This window comes from Pongo abelii, chromosome Y, assembly GCF_028885655.2.
Source record: "Pongo abelii isolate AG06213 chromosome Y, NHGRI_mPonAbe1-v2.0_pri, whole genome shotgun sequence".
In the NCBI taxonomy this organism is placed as follows: domain Eukaryota; kingdom Metazoa; phylum Chordata; class Mammalia; order Primates; family Hominidae; genus Pongo; species Pongo abelii.
The window spans coordinates 10,311,442-10,334,787 of NC_072009.2; the positions used below are offsets into that span (position 1 = coordinate 10,311,442).

A 23,346-nucleotide genomic window follows, 5' to 3' on the forward strand; every position below is an offset into this window, starting at 1 on the left:
GTAAAGATACCAAAGTACAGGGGGTTACTGGTCTGCCCTAAATTATATTTCTAAATCGAAGTACTGCAGCCGTTTGGCAGTGAAATTCCATTTTTGTTAGTGGTTCTCACAAAATTAGCTGTACAAAGACACAAAGGTTCAAAAAAGTTCATAGAGAAATGTTTATAATATTGAGAAATCAGAATAAGTTTAAAAAGCCAGGCCAGGCTCTTCTGTTTTGGAGGTTCTCATCAGCCTACCTAGATTTCAAGTTCTTCAAAAAAAATCTTTGGCCTTTTTTTAGGTAAAACTTTAGGGTTTCTTCATGAGTTTTATGCCTTCATTTGTTCAAGAGCTTATGGCAGTGGGCTTCCTGTGTCTGTCAGCCACCTTCCACAAAAAGAGAAAGCAGGTGTGTCAGCAGTTTGCTGAGTGATATGACGTGCAGAGGCCCTGCTTCTGCAACAAATCCAGGCACCCAGGCAAGTTCAAGGATTTGTTTTCTCCAAAAGTACGCACCAGACCTGCTACTGTTCTTGCTTTCTGGGATGTAGAAATCTGGGTTCTTCTCTTGGCAATGTTCTTCCCTGCCTAATTTACATCTCCTTTGTGCAGCTTACATGACACTTCCTGGGGACACACATTTCACCTAATGAGTCCTCTGCTACAAATTTCTGTGGCAACTTATCCTTGCTCTCCCTCTCACTAGTCATACTTTAAATCAGATCCTAATGTTCTCATCCTCTACTTAGACTGTGTAATATTCTGTGGGATGGTGACTTCCAAGGGAAGATGATCTAAAGTCTTAAGTCTATGGGTTTGTCTGTCTCTCATTAACATTCTCTTACAGAAATTAATTATTCCACAGCTGGGACCTGGCTCAGACAGACTTCAGCTACACTCTTCTAAACCTATGAAAAACAAGAATCTCAATTTTTCTATCTGTACAAGTTTTATTGGTTAAACTTCCCCATTTGGGTCTGAAATCTGTTTTGAGTTACAGTTTGCTGTCACTGTCACTTCATCCTAGCTGAGTTCACAGGAAACTGTGCTTAGCCTTGGAACATATAAAAGTCTCCTTATGACCCATCTTCATTCTCTTGGGTCCACCCTAGCTAGTTTGGATCACACCTGGTTCTTCAGGCTGTGCTCTCAATACTGTTCCTTCTCCTTCTGAGACTCCAGCTCAGGTACAGCATGCTCTGGTGCCTCCCACAGCCTCATAGCCTCCTGGAAGAAGCTGAAGAGGTCTGAACTTTGCCTCACCCTCCACTTCACCTGGGCCCCCAAGGTTTTCTGCGGTGTTAAAACCCACAGAGGATCGCTTCTCGGCCTTTTGGCTAAGATCAAGTGTAGTATCTGTTCTTATCAGTTTAAAACCCACAGAGGAGACCTTCAGGGCCTACCAGCCAAAGTAAGAAAGGGATCCCACCTACAGGCCTCTCTGATGGTCAGTGGGAGCCCCACATCTCCAAGTACTCACAACTACTGTCTGAACATCATCCCTCAAAAGGGGCTTATTTTTGTTCAGGGCTTTCATTCATACGGGGTGGCATCTCTGGTCTGTTAGGGCTATCTCCTTTGTCTGACCGATCCTGAAGTCCTGTCTCTAGATGTATCTCATGTCCAACTTAAGTTACTGACAGAAAGAAGGTGGAATTTGCAGTCTAGAGGAAGGAAGGACCAGTCTTAGAAACTAGCAAGGGTTCTAACATGTACAAAATTAATCTCAGTCTGAGACATCTTTCTTCTGCCCATAGGTTTTTGTACCTCCTATATAAAGTACATTGAGAGTCTTATTTTTTGAATTCTATTTATGGCATGCTGTAATTCTGCATAACCATTTTTGGAGGAAAGTGACTTTACTGAATTTAGTCTAGTGAAATTAAACAAGCAACCACTTGTATTCACGTAAATTGTTTCTTGACCTTGACTATATGGTGCCTTAATGCATAATATACCTTTGTAGGCATCACCTGGGGAGCAGTTAGGTTACTAATTGTATAGGTTAGGGTATTGCTTTCTTCAAGTGTAAGAGCACATAGCAGAGACGTTTAGAATATGAAATCAGTCTTTCTACTCTTCCTTTGGGATTTCAAGGTGTTTTGCACTGGGAACATGGAAAGGTATTATCATGAGTACAATTCATATAAATATACACACACACACACTCACTACACACATATACACGCATACAAATATACATACACATTTATGCATTAGCACACCAACAAAATACAGTTGCTCTCTTTCTGTTTCATTTTGTTTTGTTTTTGTTTTTGTTTGTTTGTTTCTAAAGCATGAGCCTCAGCCAAAGCCACTTATAGTTTATGGTCCTATAGTTTGTTTTTTTTTTTTATAATAAAAGAAAAAGAATTAGGACACACACTGGGTTTGACTGTGAGCTATATAATAAGTGGTGAGCCTATTTTCTCTTCTTATTTCTCAAGTAACAACTTGTAATTCCTGATTTTTATGTTGATAGGCCAGGGGAAGCTATATTTTGGAATTCCTATATTTTGGAATTCCTAAATTGGGAACCATTTTCGAGTTGGCCATATGCAGTTTTAAAATCTGCTAATTACTGTCTTCTCAAGACAAAGAGTCTGAAACAAAGTTTTGGACTGTGATATTCTGCAAGCTGAAAAAAGGAAAAACAGAAAACAAAAACATTCTAAATTGTTATTGATTATAGACTAGGAAAGACTTTTAATTTTTATTTTCACAGACAAGTGGAATATTCATTTCTTCAGTGATCAAATTATGTCCTAAAGGGTCAACTTTACTGCTTAAAACTGTTTTTTTGTTTGTTTTTCATTTGTTTGTTTTTTGAGATGGAGTCTCCTTCTGTCACCCAGGCTGGAATGCAGTGTCACAATCTTGGCTCACCATAACCTCCGCCTCCTAGGTTCAAGCAATTCTCCTGCTTAGCCTCCTGAGTAGCTTAGATTACTGGCATGCACCACCACTCCCAGCTAATTTTTTCTTTTTGTATTTTTAATAGAGATGGACTTTCACCGTATTGGCAAGGCTGGTTGCAAACTCCTGACCTTGTGATCTGTCTGCCTTGGCCTCCCAAAGTGAAAACTGGCATTTTTAAAAAAGCAAACCTTGTAATGTTTATGTGGGAGTTGCTGTCAAAACAATAAAATGAGTTGATTTTATCATAAGTTAGTTGGGGGCAGGGGCATACTAACATATCATCCACATAGCAAATAAGAGTAGAATTTTAAGGACATTGCAGAGCTGTTAAGTCCTGACATAATGCCTGGGAAAATAAGAAAGTGCTTTAGTAGACATGTGTAGTAGAGCTCAAGTGTCCTATTTATGTTTTAAAGGCAAACAAATTTTGAATTTCATTGTTAAATGAAATTTTAAATAAAGGTGGGCAAGATCTTTTAGCATGAACTGCTTTGAATCAGTGAACACATTGGACAATACATCATTAGCTTTTGGAACTAAGAAAAACTTTGGTACCACATTATCATAGACACACATCCACACAATCTTCACAGTGCAAATTGTTTTTATCCCCATCCCACGTAGCAGAGGGATGTGTCCATGTCTCTAAACTAATCCCTACAGGTGGGTGCTTAAGCTCATTTAGATGGGGAGAGATTTCACTCTTTTTTCTTTTTTTTTTTTTTTGAGATGGAATCTCACTCTGTTGCCCAGCCTGGAGTACACTGGCATGATCATGGCTAATTGAAACCTCCACCTTGCAGGTTCAAGCAATTCTCCTGCCTCAGCCTCCGAAGCACCTGGGATTACAAGCGCCCACCACCACTCCCAACTAATTTTGCTATTTTTAGTAGAAACAGAGTTTCACCATGTTGGCCAGGCTGGTCCCAAACTCTTGACCTCAAGTGATCTCCCTGCATCACTTTCTCAAAGTGTTGGGATTACAAGTGTTAGCCACCATGCCTGGTGAAGATTTCACACTTTCTGAGACAGCACACTACAAAAAGACCATGTGTATAATAAATGCAAAATGAGTGCCTGAAGAGTCAAGAGTCTCGGCCTAAAATATGCAGAACTGTGATGTTCTAGCTGCTTATTTTACTATACTCATTTTCAGAAATGCTGGCTTTTCCATTGTAAGCTTGCTGAGGATATCATATTTTTGTTTCTCTTCCCTCAACAACAATTTTTTTTCTTGTGGTATCCTTAGCATCCTTCACCTTCACTGAGGTAGAGTCTACCTCAGTGGACCTTTCCTGTTAGCCTAAATTTTATCATTAATGACTTCTAGCTCTCAAGGCTTCATCACTTGATATTGTGGCAGGTTAAAGAAATTGGGAGCTTGAACAAAAAGTGAGCACATAAAAATTTATAAACGTTGTCTCAGAAATCTAAATAGGTCCAATAATGTTGGACTTGTTTAATGTATTACAGTGTTAATGCAATAGGCATGGGATAGCACTAGGCTGACCGTTACATAGCACCCATAAATTTAACCAAAGTTCTGGGGCCTTGACTCTAGTGGAGGCAAAACAGCTTATTCTAAATAAAAGTTTCTGTGACAAGTATTTGTACCCCATGTGAATATTATCTTTTGAATTTCCTTGCAAGAGAATGTCATCAAAATAACACAATTTCTGAGTTTCTAAAACAAGTGTGGAGTTAATATGCTGCTTGTAATAATGGTGGGAAAAGCTGTTCAGGTACTCCATGAGGAGACCAATAAAGTACACTATGTAATATCATGCAGTAAATTTATTTCTCTAGGACCTGTAAATATGTTCTAGCTTTGCCTGTCACATTTATATCTATAGTAAACTATTTTCCCCCAGCATAGATGGGAAGAGAGTGCATATTTTTTTGCTTAGACAAAAGTTTTCACTACCTATGTATTAATGTGAAACTCATTTCTGCTTTTATTTTGCCATGCCTATTAAGTCAAATTACCAGATACATCTGTCTGTTCAAAGACACTTCTGATTTCCATTGGTCTATTTATGAATTTCCTTTGCTAATACCATACAGTCAGAATTATTGTACTTTAAAAACTGAGTTATATTCATCAAGATCTCATCTTGTTCTTGAAAAAATGTGGCTTTTTAAGACATTCATTATTTTTATAATGTTTGGTAAATTAGTATTACTAAACAACTATTAGAATGTCTAAATTCCAAAACACAACACAAACAATTCCAAAAATCCAGAGTAAAAGAGAAAACAATATTTCATTTCTGTCGTGAATTCAAATTGATATGCCCATGTTCAAAGACAGTTGGCAATGTATTATGAACAAAACCTTATCTGACAAATGATTTAGCATTAGCACTTCATAGTGTTTAATTTAATGAGCTGAAAACATCAGTTAAAATCAAACATGCAAATAAATGCCCAGACTATATTTAAAAATCATGAGAAAGAAACAAGATAGTGAACAATGACAACATGAATGAAACAATTTTCTAGAAGTGTGAGACTATATTTAAAAATGATCAATCTCAGCATTAATTAGTAAAAAACAACTTAAAATCTAATGTGATCTCATTTTATAAATACTGATAGGCAAAAATTAAGACATTACATAATTCCTATTTAATAAATAAATGTATGTGCAAAAATGATGGAAGGATAACTTTATACACTTTATTGGAAATTTCTGGTAACCTTGAGATTTCCCAAAATCTACAACCCAACTAGTTTTCTCTAATTTATATTTTACTATTTATGCATAAGCACTTGAAAACCTAAAGTATGACAAGCAAACCATTTTACATAACCAAATATAAAATTGAAACAATTTAAATCCTACAAGTGGAATAAATGAGAAAAAGGGATAACTCAAGCCTTAGACCCCAGCAGGCATGAAACAACCTGGGGGCCCAAATCAGAGATACCAGTCGATTAATTTACTTTCATAGAAAGTGAAAAGAAGAAAAATTAAGAAGACACTATTTTTGATACCAAATGATAATGTTATAAAGAATATCTACAAAATTAGGGAGAGTGACCACCTCTGGGGACAGGAAAAAAACAAAGTGAGTGTAGAACACCACGGATGCTAAGAATGCTCTGAGAATAATTTAAAACAGCTAACTTTACCCAGGAATATTTTCCACTCCCCCTACCAAAAACATAAAGAGATTTTTCTATAATCTTCAGTGCTAGTCTGGAACACCTAAGAATATAAAACTCATAAGCTTATAAAGGTTTCCTAAGTCTGCTTTCTCTGTTATTTAATAATGTCACATTTGTCTACACTCAACCTTTATTTGCCAGTTACACTTTGGATTTTTCTATCTTGATACTGGTTCATGCAGATGTTCATGCTTGTGGGTTTGTAAACCGATAAATTATAATGCGCAGATAAGTTTTGAAGTTATGTCTTCATCTGTTTTTAATCTGAATTGGGGTTAAGAATTTTCCTTTTGATCTAAAGTTGCGAAGTATCTGAGCAGAGTTGTTTACAGTTTATTTCAGATGTTCTTTTGTACAGCTGGAAATTATGGCTCCTAAGTTCCTTACATGAGAGACCAAAAAACAAGTCTCTGACAACCTGGAGAAAAAAACTGAACATACCAATTTATCTTTTTATGATAGAAAGTGTGAACCATAAAAATCAAGTAAAACCCTATTTGATACACAATAGGTGATAAAATCAAAAAGAGTATCTACAAATTTATAGACAACATCTGACTTGTGTTGTCTGAGGTTTGAATTCTAACAGTTTTTGTACCCTTTTCCTATCCCTACTTTCCATCAACCCACCATTACTCTTCCCAGCCTCTGGTAATAAGGATTTCTGACAAGCAACTTGGTATCAGACTTTTTTTTGTTTTTGCATTTAAGTATACACTTGTAATTGCTGCTAATTGGAGTGTATATTCAGGGAAACTTTAACTATATTCTAGAGTTGCATCTTCAAACTTTGGCCCAAATAAACTCTCTACTTATTATATTAAGTTTAATCCACCACTTTTAGGTCAAAATATTACTTACAATGTATTAAAGGAGCCTCTGTGAGGGGAATCTCTACTTTGGTTTTACTCCACTTGCTGCAACTCACAAAAATGCAGAGCCAGGTTGATCTCATCGAGAATCAATACATAAAAACTTGCTTCTTCCTGGGATTCACAAGACACAGCCACACTCTCAGTTAGGACTGCCGAAAATTCAAAGGAGGTATTTTCAGAATTGTGAGAGGTCAACATTGGTATATTAAGCCCCACTTTTAGAGCGAGTAGAACTTCTTGAGTTTTCCAGATTTTATTCAGTGATCCACTACAATTTTGTGACAGGCTTCTGGTATAAACAGAATCTGATGGCAGAATATGTAAGTTTAAAGAATTACCTTCAAAGTGATGGGCCTAGATCACAAGACATTTAGAATCTTTATTTCAATTATGCTTGTCTTTCCACTGTGTTACTGAAATAGAGTATTTGTGTTTTTTTCTCATACCCAACAGTTGGTTCTTCAGGAGCAGAGGTTAACTCCTCAGAGTTCCAGAGGTTATTACATCTGGATTCAGGGTCTGCAAGTCCACCAGAACAGTTCCATTTTCTATTTGTACCTCACAAAGTAAGCCTGAGTCTCTCCTGCCTGGACACCATGGGATATTAGCTTACAGTAACTGGGGACTCTCTGACCAGCACCTGTTATTCCTTGAGACATTTGGATTTGTCCTTTGAAAACTAGAGTCCTACTCAAAAAAAAAAAAAATTATAAAAAGTCTAATTCTGCTTTCATTTCAGTGGAGAAAGCACTCAACCAGGGTTTGTTCTTCCTTCACAAAAATGTCCTTGGCTTGTATCCAGGTGGAAGTTGCTCAATTTTCTGTTTCATTGGTGAAAAATGAGGTCTGGAGATTTGAATTGATCTATGAGCTGCTTGCTTCTACTTTATATGCCATTAGAAAACACAAGAAGCAGTCATGGTTGTTACTATCCAGGAATGCTCGTTCTAGAGAATATGGATAAATGGTTGAATTTAGCATCATGTGGTCAGTACCAATAAAGAAGCTGGGCTTAATTTTGACCATCTCCCTTAGATTGCTACTCTGGGAGTTTTGATGCCATGACCTGATGAGCTGTACATGGACAGAAAATGTGTTGTTTTTATCATTACTATTTTATTGCTTTTACTTTTTTAAGAATAAATATTTAGCTTCTAATATAACTGCCATAGAAAGAACCAAAGGATTTGGTTAAATTGCTTGTTAATATATGTTGTAAAATAGGAAAATGCCTGCAATAAATTAAAATGACAAAAACGGTTGGAGTCAAATTTCTTCAGAGCAGAATCAGGAAGTACAGAACTTAATATATCCAGTGATATAGAAATTATAAGCTAAGGCTCACTCCATAACCAAACTTAGATCAGACCCACTCTCATCTGAATTATTTCCAGGACTCTCATCTGAATTCTTTCCGGGACTGACTGGCCTACCACGGAATCTGTATTGTTTCATTTTCATGCGTCTGATAAAGACATACCCTAGACTGGGCAATAAAAAAAAAAAAAAAAGAGGTTTGATGGACTTACAGTACCAAGTGCCTGGGTAGTAGAAGTCACGGAGGAGCAATTCATGTCTTACATGGATGGCAACAGGCAAACAGAGAGCTTGTGCACAGAAAGTCCCTTATAAAAGAATCAGATCTCATGAGACTTATTCACTATCATGAGAACAACATGGGAAAGACCTGCCCACATGATTCAATTGTCTCCCACTGGGTCCCTCCCACAACAAAGGGCAATTCAAGATGAGATTTGGGTGGGAGCACAGCCAAACCATATCATTCCACTCCTGCCCCCTCCCAAATATCATGTCCTCTCATTTCAAAACCAATCATGTCTTCCAAAGAGTTTCCAAGACTTAACTCATTTCAAGATTAACTCAAAAGTCCTCAGTCCAATGTCTCATCTGAGATAAAGTAAATGCCTTCCACTTATGAGCCTACAAAATCAAAGCAATTTAGTTCCTTCCTAGGTACAATGGGGGTATATGCATTGGATAATGACAGTCATTTCAAATGGGAGAAATTGGTCAAAACAAAGGGGCTACAGGCCCCAAGCAAGTCCAAAATCCAGTGGACAGTCAAATCTTAGCACTCCAAAATGATCTCCTTTGACTTCATGTCTCAAACTGGGTCATGCTGATGGAAGAGGCAGGCTCCTATGGTCTTAGGAAGCTCCCATCCTGTGGCTTTGCAGCATACAGGCTCCCTCCCAGCTACTTTCACAGGCTATTGTTGAGTGTCTGCAGCTTTTCCAGGTGCACAGTGCAAGCTGTCATTGGATCTACCATTCCGGAGTCTTGAAGATGGTGGCTCACCTCTCATAGCTCCACTAGGCAGCACCTCAATGGAGACTCTGTGTGGGGGCTCCCACCCCATGATTCCCTTCTGCACTCCCATAGCAGAGGTTCTCCATGAGTGCCCCACCCCTGCAGCAAACTACTCCCTGGGCATCCGGGTGTTTTATATACTCTCTGGAATCTAGGTGAAGGTTCCCAAACTTCAGTTCTTGACTTTTGTGCACCCATAGGCTCAAAACCACATGGAAGCTGTCAAGGCTTGGGGCTTGGACCCTCAGAAGCCATAGCCTGAGCTGTACCTTGGCTCCTTTATGTTATGGCTAAAGCTTCTGGGATTCAGGGCACCAAGTCCGTAGATTGCACAGAGCAGAAAGACCCTGGACCCAGTCCACTAAACTATTTTTTTTCCCACCTAGGTGTCTGGGCCTGTGATGAAAGCAGCTTTGACAAAGTTCTCTGACACATCCTGGAGACATTTTCCCCACTGTCTTGGTGATTAGCATTGAGTTCCTCATTACTTATGCAGATATCTTCAGCTGGCTTGAATTTCTCCTCAAAACATGGAATTTTGTTTTCTATTGCATAGTCAGGATGCAAATTTTCTCAATTTTTATGGTGTATTTTCCTTTTAAAATTGAATGTGTTTGATAGTACGCAGGTGACCTCTTGAATGCTTTGCTGCTTAGAAATTTATTCTGCCAGATGCCCTAAATCATCTCTCTCAAGTTCAAAGTCCCACTGATCTCTATGGCAAGGGGCAATATGTTGCCAGTCTTTTTTGCTAACGCATAACAATCATCACCTTTACTCCAGTTTCCAACAAGTTCCTCATCTCCATCTGAGACCAACACAGTCAGGATTTCACTGTCCATATCATTATCAGCATTTTGGTCAAAACTGATGTTTTTTGTAACTGAAGTTACAAAATTTTCCACATTTTCCTGTCTTCTTCTCAGCCCTCCAAACTGTTTCAACCTCTATCTGTTATCCAGTTCCAAAGTCACTTCCACATTTTCAGATTTCTTTTCAGCAGAACCCCACTCTCAGTACCAATTTACTGTATTAGTCAATCTCCATGCTGCTGATAAAGACATACTAGACACTTGGCAATTTACAAAAGAAAGAGGTTTAATGGCCTTACAGTTTCAACTTTGTGGGGAGGCCTCACAATCATGGCAAAAAGCAAGCAGGAGAAAGTCCCGTGTTACATGGATGGCAACTGGCAAGCATAGAGCTTGTGCAGAGAAACTCCCCCTTACAAAGCCGATAGATTTCATGAGACTTATTCACTAACATGAGAATAGCACGTGAAAAGACGCCCTCATGATTCAATTAACTCCCACTGGGTTTCTTTCATCACATGTGAGAATTCAAGATGATATTTCAGTAGGGGCAGAGACAAACCATGTCAGAATCTCTTAGTGAACTAATTAGAAGACTAATCATTATTTGGGGTTGTTGCTTCTGCTTCCCCTTCAGAGCTAGCTCGTGCTCACAATTTCCTGAAACCAAAAAAGAAATAAGTGAGAAAAAAACATATATTTGGGGCCTTAGTTTCTTTTTTTAAAAATTGAAACCAGTGTTTCTATAGGCATCCCACTCAGAAACCTATTTTCCATATCTGCAATTCCACTAGTTTTTCCACAAGTCTCAATAATGTAAATGCAGACACACACAAAAAAACTCTTTCAACTACACTTAACAGTTCCTTTATCTCTCTCATGTATCTATTTTGAGCATTGTTTTTGTACATATCTTTTTAAAATCAATGATAGGAAAACAGAAGTAGACTATAAATATTGAGCCCTTCATTTAGATTCTGAAAATTCTGGAAAACTTAGTACCCATCTCACACAGTATTACCTGTATTAACACACATAATGTGAGGTCCCAGTTCAGTGCGCTGTAACGTAATCCTGAACACACAGTACCTGCTACATAATCTTTTCATTAATGCATTTTCAAATGTGTTTTTCAAATGCTGACTCAGACATTAGCACAATTTATAGCCTCTGTAAACTTTAAAGAGGCTGCATAAAATGTCATATTTTAGGATGGTGGTTTGTAGTCTTTTTCCTTGGACTAAAAGTATTTGTGTTGTGATATGTGTGTTAAGGTAAGGGATCCTGTGTGCTGTGCCTTCTTTCTCTTGCTGAGTGCTACTATAATAAGTTTAGAGAGAACATCATTAGCATTAACAGGCGGTCTGTTTTAAAAAGTTAATTCATAGACCCTTTTAAAACCTGTGGAATCGTGTTACTTACAGTGAGGCATGGAACACCAAATAATTTATATGCACATTGAAGTTTTTGAGGAAATACTTTGCTAAGTGATTCTAAGCCCAGTCTTTCAATAGGAATTATATGACCAGTTTAAACAGATATCATCACCTGTACCCTCCACATAGATTTTGTGCATTGTTCTGGGTGTGAGAAGCCGTTTTTTTTTTTTTTTTTTTTTTTTTTTTTTTTAATAAGTGCCTAACATGATTCTATGGTAAGACCACAAGCAGGAAGTTTTCTAAAAGATTGAGTTCATCTTTTGCTCAGAAAGGAGGTGATATGGCTTTCTCTGTTCAGGTTTGAAAGGGGCAGGTCATTGTGGCTCATATTTCCATTGCAGCAGCAAAAATTTCTGGCATGCCATTTTTGTTCTAAGAGTTATATATTTTACAGAATATTACTGTATTAAAAATTGTTTTATCAGATAACATTAGTTACCTATATAAGTCAGAACTAGTTTTCTTAACTCATTTTATCTGCAGTCAAATTAAGAACTCTGTCACTCAGTAAATACATGTATTGTTTAAGGGATGGTTTACATTCAGAAATGTGACCATATAGTTTTCTCTGGAGTAGAGAAAATGACTTGGATATTGCCCAGTGAAATTTGTGTAGGGATGTGATGTTAGAGAACTAGAGAAACTGGGTCTCCCTAGCATTTTTTTTATCCTTTGTAGAATGTCTATTGGGAGCTTCTGCTCGGCATGAATTAATTTTAGTTTCTCTTTTCAAGAAGGAATTGGGAGTTTTTGTTGCAGAAAAGAAAATCTTCAAGATATTTTATCTTGGCATGAAGCTCCTTCTTTTTTCTTGAGCCACTTTGTGTCCTTTACTCTAGATTAGCAGTAATTTTGAAAACTTAGTGGAGTAAAATATTGTTGCCCGTAACTTTATATTCAATTTTTACCACTAACTTTAATTCAGTAGTACTGAGATGTGAAGCCAGCTGGACTTCCTGGGTTGAGTGGGGACTTGGAGAACTTTTCTGTCTAGCTAGAGGATTGTAAATGCACAAATCAGTGCTATGTAAAAACGCACCAATCAGCACTCTGTGTCTAGCTTAAGAATTGTAAATGCACCAATCAGCATTCTGTAAAAATGCACGAATCAGCATTCTGTGTCTAGCTAAAGGATTGTAATCTCACCAATCAGCACTCTGTAAAAATGCAGCTGTCAGCACTCTGTGTCTAGCTAAAGGAATGTAGTGCACCAATCAGCACTCCATAAAAATGCACCAATCAGTGCTCTGTGTCTAGTTAAATATTGTAAACTCAAAAATTAGAGCTCTGTAAAATGGACCAATCAGTAGGAAGTGGGCAGGGACAAATAAGGAAATAAAAGCTGGCCACCCCAGCCAGCAGCAGCAACCTACTCAGGTCCCCTTCCACACTGTGGAAGCTTTGTTCTTTCACTCTTCACAATAAATCTTGCTGCTGCACACTCTTTGGGTATGCACCATCTTTAACAGCTGTAACACCCACTGCAAAGGTCCACAACTTCATTCTTGAAGTCAGTTTGACCACAAACCCACCAGAAAGAAGAAACTCTAGGCACACCTGAACATCTGCAGGAAAAGTCTCCAGACATACCATCTTTAAAAGCTGTAACACACATCATGAAGGTCTGTGGCTTCATTCTTGAAGTCAGTGAAACCAAGAACCCACCAGAAGGAATGAACTCCAGACACATCTTGGTGACCATGAAGGGACACATCTTGGTGACTGTGGCAGGACAATTGCCAAGCAGTGAATATCATACTCCTTTCACTTGCTATCCTGTCCTATTTTTCCTTAGAATTTGGGGGCTAAATACTGGGCACCTGTTGGGCCAGTTAAAAGCAACTAGTGCTGCCACCAGATGAAAGACATGGATGTCAGGCTTTCTGGGAAAGGGTTCTTTAACAACCCCTGACTCTATGGAGTTGGGATCGTTAGTTTGCCTGGAACCAGCTTCTGCTTTTCCTGTACTTATCTGTTGAGCTGAGGGTCAACAGAGAGGAAAGCCATTCAACTCCGGGGTCCCAACAAAAAGTTGGTTGGCCCCATAGCCATGAGTAGAACTCTCAAAGTCATGTCACCAAAGTGAGACACGCCCATTTATCCTATCTATCCTGACCCTTGCCTCCTGGGTCCTAATGCCTGTCAGACAAACTTCCTCTCACCTCTCTTCTCCAAGGCTAATCACACTTCTAAAAAACACTCCCTGTCTCTGGTACTTTTCTACTTTCTCCTATAAGAATGATTTCTAGTATAAACTTCAGGATTCTGTTCCTTTCTTTAGATAGCTGAGCTCACCAATCAGAAAGACATAATTTTTGCCCAAAGCTCCATCAAGGGGGGAACTATCTGGAATTTTATGATCTCTTCTCAGACTAGCAGGCCTAAAAAAAGCTATTCCTGAAGCTAGGATATGGGGATCCTCAGAAATGATATCCTTCCTATTCATATGATGAGAAGTGAGGACAAAAGATGTCACTCTTCCAAGCCTGGAGATTCCTTCCCTCCCTCAGGGTATGGCCCGCCACTTCATTTGGGGGCCACAACATCTTTATAGGACAGGGGTGAGGTCCTAGGACTAACAGGAGAACACTTAGGATTCTAACAGGTTTTTGAGAATGCATCAGTAAGGGCCACTAAATCTGATTTTTCTCAGTTCTCTTTGTGGTCTAAGAGGACAGGCAAGGGTGCAGGTTTTCAAGAATACATCAGTAAGGGCCACTAAATCTGACCTTCTTTGATCCTCTTTGTGGTCTAAGAGGAAAATTAGTGTTTCTGCTGCTGCTTCAGTGAGTGCAACAATTCTGATCAGCAGGGTCCAGGGACATCGTGGGTTCTTGGGCAAGAGGGGTTTCTGCTGCTGCATTGGTAAGCGCAACTATTATGATTAGCAGGGTCCAAGGACTGTTAAGGGTTCTTGGGCAAAGAGGGGGGAAACAAACAAACCAAAGCCAGGTTTTTGGTTTTTTTTTCAGATGGGAAACACTCAGACATCAACAGGCTCACCCTTGAAATGCATCCTAAGCCACTGAGACCAATTTGACCCACAAACCCTGAAAAAGAAGCAGCTCATTTTTTTCTGCACTAAGGCCTGGCCCCAATATTCTCTCTCTGATGGGGAAAAACAGACACCAGAGGGAAGTATAAATTATAATACTAGCCTGCAGCTTGACATTTGCTGTAAGAGGGAAGGCAAATGGAGTGAAATGCCTATGTCCAAGCTTTCTTTTCATTGAAGGAGAATCCACAGCTATACAAAACTTGCAATTTACTTCCCACTAGAGAACCTCTCAGCTTACCCCCATATCCTAGCCTCCCTAGAGCTCCCCTTCCTATTAATGATAAGCCTCCTCTAATCTACCCGGCCAAGAAGGAAACAAGCAAATAAATCTCCAAGGGACCACAACCCCTCCCCCAGGCTGTCGGTTATGTCCCCTTCAAGCTGTAGAGGTAGGGAAATATGGCCCAACCTGGGTACATGTCCCCTTCTCCCTCTCTGATTTAAAGCAGATAAAGGTAAACCTGGGAAAGTTTTCAAGTGACCCTGATGGGTACACAGATGTCCTACAGAGTCTAGGGCAAACCTTCAATCCCACTTGATTGATGTCATGCTATTGATAGGTCAAATCCTGGGCTTTAATGAAAGAATGCAGGTTTAGCTGCAGCCTGAGAGTTTGGAGATACCTGGCATCATAGTCGAGTAAATGATAGAATGACAACCAAAGAAAGGGACAATTTCCCTACTGGTCAGCAAGCCATCCCCAGCATGGATCCCCACTGGGATCTTGACTCAGATCATGGGGACTGGAGTCATGAACATCTGTTGACCTGTGCTCTAGAAGGACTAAGGAGAATTAGGAAAAAGCCTATGAATTATTCAGTGATGTCCACCATAACTCAGGGAAAGGGATAATATCCTTCTGCCTTCCATGAGTACCTACAGGACGCCTTAAGAAAATATATTCCTCTATCACCTGACTCCCACAAGGGTCAAATGATCCTAAAAGATAAATTTATTACCCAATCAGCTGAAGATATCAAGAGAAAGCTCCAAAAGTGAGCCCTGGGCCCTGAACAAAACCTGGAGGCATTATTAAACCTGGCAACCTCAGTGTTCTATAATAGGGACCAAGAGGAACAGGCTGAAAAGGAAAAGTGAGATCAGATAAATTCCCCTGCCTTAGTCATGGCCCTCAGACAAACAAAGCTTGGTGGTTCAGAGGGGACAGAAAATGGAGCAGGCCAATCACCCAGTAGGGCTTGTTACCAGTGTGGTTTGCAAGGATACCTTTAAAAAGATTGTCCAACAAGAAACAAGCTGCCCCCTCACCCATGTTCACTATGCTGAGGCAATCACTGGAAGGTGCACTGCCCCAGAGGACAAAGGTTCTCTGGGCCAGAAGCCCTCAACCAGATGATCCAAAAACCAGACTGAGGGCACCTGGGGCAAGCACCAGCTCATTTCATCACTCTCACTAAGCCCCGGCTATGTTTAACCATTGAAGGCCAGGAAATTGACTTCCTCCTAGATACTGGTGTGGCTTTCTCAGTGTTAATTTCCTGTCCCAGACAGCTGTCCTCGAGGTCCATTACCATTGAGGAATCCTGGGACAGCCTGTAACCAGGTATTTCTTCCACCTCTTCAGTTGTAATTGGGAGACTTTGCTCTTTTCACATGCCTTTCTTGTTATGCCTGAAAGTCCCACACCCTTATTAGGGAGGGACATATTAGCCAAAGCTGGAGCTATTATCTACATGAATATGGGGAAGAAGTTACCCACTTGTTGTCCCCTGCTTGAGGAGGAAATCAATCCTGAAGTCTTGGCATTGGAAGCACAATTTGTAAGGGTAAAAAATGCCCACCCAGTCCAAATCAGGTGAAAAGACCCCACCACTTTTCTTTATCAAAGGCAATATCGTTAAGGCCTGAGGCTCATAAAGGATTACAAGATATTGTTAGACATTTAAAAGCTCAACCCTTAGTAAGAAAATGCAGCAGTCCCTGCAACACCCCAATTCTAGGAGTCTTCCTAATTCCCAACATTGACATTGCCCCAGGAAATCAGACCTATCAGTACCCCTCAAAGCTCAAGTCCATCAGCACAGAGCCATACAACTAATACCCCTACTTACAGGGTTAGAAATGGCTACTACTACAGGAACCAGAATAGCCACTTTATCTACTTTATTATCCTACTAACACACACTCTCAAAGGATTTCTCAGACAGTTTGCAAGAAATAACAAAATCTATACTTACTCTGCAATCCCAAGTAGACTCTTTGGCAGCAGTGACTCTCCAAAACCACCAAGGCCTAGACCTCCTACTGTTGAGAAAGGAGGACTCTGCACCTTCTTAGGGGAATAGTGTTGTTTTTACACTAACCAATCAGGGATGTTACAAGATTCACCCAGCATTTATAGGAAAAGGCTTACGAAATCAGACAATACCTTTCAAACTCTTATATCAACCTCTGGAGTTGGGTGACATGGCTTTTCCCCATTCTAGGTCCCATGACAGCCATCTTGCTATTATTCACCTTTGGTCCCTGTATTTTTAACCTCCTTGTCAAATTTGTTTCCTCTAGGATTGAGACCATCAAACTACGGATGGTCTTACAAATGGAACCCCAAATGAGCTCAACTAACAACTTCTACTGCAGACCCCTGGACCAACTTACTGGCCCTTTGGCTGGCCTAAAGCATTCCCCTCCAGAGGACACTACAACTGCAGGGCTCTTCTTCACCCCTATCCAGCAGGAAGTAGCTAGAGCAGTCATTGCCCAATTCCCAACAGCAGTTGGGGTGCCCTGTTTAGAGGAGGGACTGAGACATGAAGCCAGCTGGACTTCCTGGGTCAAGTGGGGACTTGGAGAACTTTTCTGTCTAGCTAGAGTATTGTAAGCACACCAGCCAGCACTCTGCAAAAACACACCAATCAGTGCTCTATGTCTAGCTAAATTATTGTAAATGCTCCAATCAGCACTCTGTAAAAATGCACCAATCAGTGCTCTGTGCCTAGTAAAGGATTATAACTTCATCAATCAGCACTCTGTAAAATAGACCAATCAGCAAGACGTGGGTGGGGACAAATAAGGGAATAAAAGCTGGCCACCCCAGCCAGCAGCGGCAACCCTCTCAGGTCCCCATCTACATTGTGGAAGCTTTGTTCTTTTGCTCTTCACAATAAATCTTACTGTTTTTCACTCTGTGGGTCCACACCACATTTAAGAGCTGTAACACTCACCACGTAGGTCTGCAGCTTCATTCTTGAAGTCAGTGAGACCACAAACCCACTGGAAAGAAGAAACTCTGGACACATCTGAACATCTGAAGGAAAAACCTTCAGACACACCATCTTTACGAGCTGAAACACTCAACGCAAAGGTCCGCAGCTTAATTCTTGAAGTCAATGAGACCAAGAACCCACCAGAAGGAACCATCTCCAGACACAGTACTAAGCCAATAAAACTAATAACTCATATATTTAGAATATTTCTTAAATATTTAAAGATTCTGTCAGAAAACCATTTTTTGATTAATTCTCTAAAATTTTATATAATGTATCTTTTCTACTAAGCACACTACAAGGTTGTTAATTAACATATCTGCAGCAAGCACTACATTAATCTTTTTTTTTTTTTTTTTGATATGGAATCTCGCTTTGTCACCCAGGCAGGAGGGCAGTGGCACAATCTTGGCTAACTGCAATCTCTGCCTCCTGGGTTCATGCCATTCTCCTGCCTCAGCCTCCAGAGTAGCGGGGAATACAGGTGCCCGCTCACATGTCTGGCTAATTTTTTGTGTGTTTTCAGTAGATATGGTGTTTCACCGTGTTAGCCAGGATGGTCTTGATCTCTTGAATATGTTAATCTTTTTTGAAAATAAAACAGGTACCACTATTTCTAAACCAGACCTAATCACCCGTCTCGGGTAAGGGAAAAGTCCCTAAAATGTGAAGAAACATGAGATAGTAGCCAAACCCTCAAGAAGATGAGAATGAAAGAAGTAGCATTAATAGACAACACAAGCAAGAGGACAAAAGTTCAAGCAGAAATTCAGGTCTTAACATGTAGTTTAGGAATCTCTGCTCAATGAAAATAATTTCTAAGAAACCTCCATTTTTTTTTTCCTGTATTCACAAATAGGGACATCTTCTGTCCTATGTTCTTGAATTTTTTAATAATTCTCTTTTTTTTATTTTTATTTTTATTAGACAAGAGTCTTGCTCTGTCACCCAGGCTGGAGTGTAGTGGCATGATCTCAGGTCACTGCAACCTCTGCTTCCCTTGAATGGTTCTCCTGCCTCAGCCTCCAAAGTAGCTGGGATTACAGGCACCTACCACCACACCTGGGTCTTTTTTTTTTTTTTTTTTTTTTTTTTTTTTTGTATTTTTAGTAGAGACAGGATTTCACCATGTTAGCCAGGCTGGTTTCAATCTCCTGACCTCATGATCTGCCCACCGCGGTCTCCCAAAGTGCTGGGATTACAGGCGTGAGCCACCACGCCTGGCCAGTGATTCTCTTACTTCAGTGACCTCCTTTGAGGTTTACAGTCTGGGCCACTTTATCACATAGACTGATAAATCTGCATAAATCTGCATAACTGGAGATTTTTGAGGACATAAGAATATTTGTGTGGTTTTTTTTTTAAGAAACTATGTTAAACTATGATTTTCATGTTCCTTTTTGTTTGTTGTCTGAAATGTGTGAAGTGAATAGTGCAGATAATTGAGAAATGGTTTATAAATTTCAGAAACAGTCTGGGTGCAGTGGCTTATGCCAGTAATCCCAGCACTTTGGGAAGCCAAGGTGGGTGGATCACCTGAGGTCAGGGGTTGGAGACCAGCCTGACCAACATGATGAAACCTCATCTCTGCCAAAACTGCAAAAAGTTAGGCAGGTGTGGTGGCTGGCACCTGTAATCCCAGCTACTCAGATGGCTGATGCAGCAAAATCGCTTGAACCCAGCAGGCGGAGGCTGCATTGAGGCGAGACTGTGCCAATGCACTCCAGCCTAGGCAACAAGAGCAAAACTCTGTCTCAAAAAAAAAAAAAAAAAAAAAGAAGAAGAAGAAATTTTAGAAACACCAGGAAGAGATGCTCTATGTTATTTGCTTTATGATTTTTACTTGAACAGAGGTTGCAGATGTGCTTCTATAAAATTTATACTCAATAATTTTATTAGAATAGCATCTTCCTAGGTATAAATAAATTGAATGCCATTTAACTTCAAAATGTTATTGTCTTTTATTAGATTTGTAGCTTAAACTCTCTAGATGTAAATTTTCCAGTTATAATGTAATTTAATGGATATACTCAACTTCTAGATTTCTTAAATGAGCTAATAGTTGCAAAGCTTACAACATTGCTGAGAAGATACTAAATATTATCTTATTTCTTAATAATCATTTTGTAATTTTTTTTGTAATAATAGAAAGTCTACTAGGAACATAGTCCCATTAGAACATACATAGGACTTACAATATCACTTATGTATGAATATACTTATACTGTGACATTTGTATATACATGCTTACTGTGTGTTTCTGTGTGTGTATACATATACATATGTGTATGTGTGTATAAATATGTATCCTTTGATTGTTTTTACTAAGCATAATGTCCTCCAGACTCATCCATGTTGTTGTAAATAGCTAGATTTACTTTTCCTTTATGGCTGAATAGTATTGCACTGTGAATATATACCATATTTGGGTTATTGTAAATAATGCCATAATGAACATGGAGCTAAAGGTATTTCTTCAAGGTACTCATTTATTTGGTAGTATGGCCAGAAGTGGAATTGCTGAATTATATGGTATTTTTGGTTATATTTTTCAGAGAACCTACTTACTGGTTTTTATGATGACTCTAGCAATTTACAACTCACCAAGAGCATACAGCATTTCTCTTGTACACATGACTTCTTTGGATAAATATGCATTTAACTTTTTGCTTTTTTTTTAAGTACGCTGTTACTATCATTATTTGTTTCAAATTGAATAAGCTCATACATTTTGAATATTAACCTTTTAGGTACATAATTTGCAAATATTTTCTCATCTTGTAGAGTTTTTAAAATTTTGCAGAGCTTTTTTGATGGCAGAAACTTTTATTTGATGCAGCCCAACATGTTTATATTTTCTATTTTTAATATGCATTTGGTGTAACATCAAAATTATTGCCAATATTAAGAAAATCTTTTTTTTATGTTATCTTCCAGGAGTTTTAAGGTTTTATATTTTACATTTAATACTTGCATGTTAATTTTTAGGTACAGTATAAGAAAATGGTCAGTTTTATTATTTTACTCATGAATATCCAGTTTCCCTGGCACAATACTTTCTGCATTGTATAATCTTGGTTCCCTCCTCTTTTTTTTGTTTTTGTTTTTGTTTTTGTTTTGAGATGGAGTCTTGCTCTGTCACCCAGGCTAGAGTGCAGTGGCAGCAGATCCTGGCTTACTGCAGCCTCAGCCTGCCATGCTCAAGTGATTCTCCTGCCTCCACCTCCCAAGTAGCTGGGATTACAGGCTCCTGCCATGGCGCCTGGCTAATTTTTTGTATTTTTCGTAGAGACAGGGTTTCACGATCTTGGCCAGGCTGGTCTCCAACTCCTGACCCTGTGATCCACCGGCTTTGGCCTTCCAAAGTGCTGGGATTACAAACATGAGCCACCAGGCCAGGCCTTGGTTCCCTTTTTCTAGAATAGTTGAACTTGTAACCATGAATGTATGTATTGGCTCCCTATTCTGTTCCATTGTTTTTTTTCTATTTTATGCTCATTTCATACATTTTTTATTACCATAAACATTAAATAGATTAAAAAATCAGGCAGTATTATGCCCTGGCTTTGTTTTTTCTCAAGATTACTTAGGTTATTTGGAGTTAAGTTTACACTAAAATGTTAAATTTTTTATTATTGAAAAAAATGGACTGAAATTGATAGGAATCACACTGAGTCTATGGATCACTGTGATAAAATGTTACTTTGATGATATTACTCTTTCTGATCTGTAAACATGCAATAGTTTTTCATTGATTTTTGTCTACTTTTTTTGTTTTGAGGCAGAGTCTGCTCTGTCGCCCAGGCTGGAGTGCAGTGGTGAGATCTTGGCTCACAGCAAGCTCTGCCTCCTAGGTTGATGCCATTCTCCTGCCTCAGCCTCCCGAGTAGCTGGGACTACAGGCATCCACCACCATGCCTGGCTAATTTTTTTTTAATTATTATTTTTAGTAGATACAGGGTTTCACCATGTTAGCCAGGATGGTCTCGATCTCCTGACCTCTTGATCCACCCGCCTCGGCCTTCCAAAGTGCTGGGATTACAGGCATGAGCCATTGCACCCGGCCTTTTGTCTACTTTAATTTCTGTCATCAATATATTATTGCATTTAATGTATAAATTTGTCATTTCCTTGGTTAAATCTATTCAGAAGAAATTTCTTATTTTTGTAGTATTTTAAATAGAAATATGTATTTTTGGAAAGTTTGTTGTTAATGCATGAAAATATAACAAATATTTGTATGTCAGGCTGGGCATACTGGTTTGCCCCTGTAGTCCCTGCACTTTGGGAGCTGAGGAGGGTGGATTGCTTGAAGTCCCAAGAGTTCAAAAACAGATTGCTTGAAGTCCCAAGAATTCAAAAATAGCAAGACACTATCCTATAAAAAAAAACAACAACAGTTAGCTGAGCTTCGTGGAACAAACCTGTAGTCCTAGATACTTGGTAGGCTGAGGTTAAAGGACCACTTGAGCCTGGAAGGTTAAGACTGCAATGAGTGTGGATTGTATCACTGTACTACATTCTGGGCAACAGAGTGTGACCGTGTCTCAAAAACAAACAATTCTATGTTAATTTTGTATCTTGATAGTTTACTGAATTTATTAGTTCCAATTTTTTTGTTGTAATCTAAAGTTTTATGTATATATACATATATACACACAGACACACACACACATATATATACACATACGCATATATACATATACACACATACACACACACACATATATCCATGCTGGAGAGAAACCTTTTAAATGTAGTAAGTGTGGCAAAGTCTCCAACAGGGGCTTATATATTACTCAACATCAAATACTCTCTACTGGAAAAAAAAACTTTCAAATGTGAAAAATTTGGCAAATTATTTAACTGAGGCTTACAACTTTCTCAACATTAGGAGCCTATTTTGCAGAGAAACTTTTCCAACATAAAGAATGTGGGAAAGCTTTTAATTGAGAATTAAAATTTACTCAACATCAGAGAATGCATGCTGGAGAAGAACCTTTAAATGTAAAGAATGTGACAAAACCTTTAAAAGGTATGCACACTTTACATGAGATAATTCACACTGGAGAGAAATATTTCAAATGTATAGAATGTGAGAAGTTTTCAAAAAATGCTCAACCCTTATCCAATATCAAAGAATACATATCAAATAGGACACAGCAAATGTAAAGAATTTAACAACACTCTCAACTGGTGCTTACACCTTCCTCAACATTAGAGAATCAATACTGGATAGAAGTCCCATATATTCATAATATATATGTGTGTGGGGAGGGGGAATCTCTGTTTAAAATATTTACCTTAGAAAACATCTCATTAGTTATACTGGATAATATTTTTACAAATGTAAAGCAATTAGCAGTCTTTAGCTGTTATGTTAATCCAACTTTACAGAGAATTTTCATAACAGAGAATGCCTAAAAATATAATAAATATGAAATAAGCTTTCTCCAAAATATGTAAATTAGAAGCACTAAAGAGTTTATGCTTAGAAAAAGTTTATAGGTAAAATAAATGTGAGAAAATATT

The 23,346-nt window shown here is 38.7% G+C and overlaps 1 non-coding gene across 1 annotated transcript; it reads left to right on the top strand.

The window, feature by feature from the left end:
- Positions 1-1,299: 1,299 nt before the first annotated feature.
- On the top strand, positions 1,300-1,487 carry LOC129053543 (U2 spliceosomal RNA). Its single transcript, XR_008518332.1, has one exon. It is a non-coding gene; the product is annotated as a U2 spliceosomal RNA (small nuclear RNA).
- Positions 1,488-23,346: the final 21,859 nt, after the last annotated feature.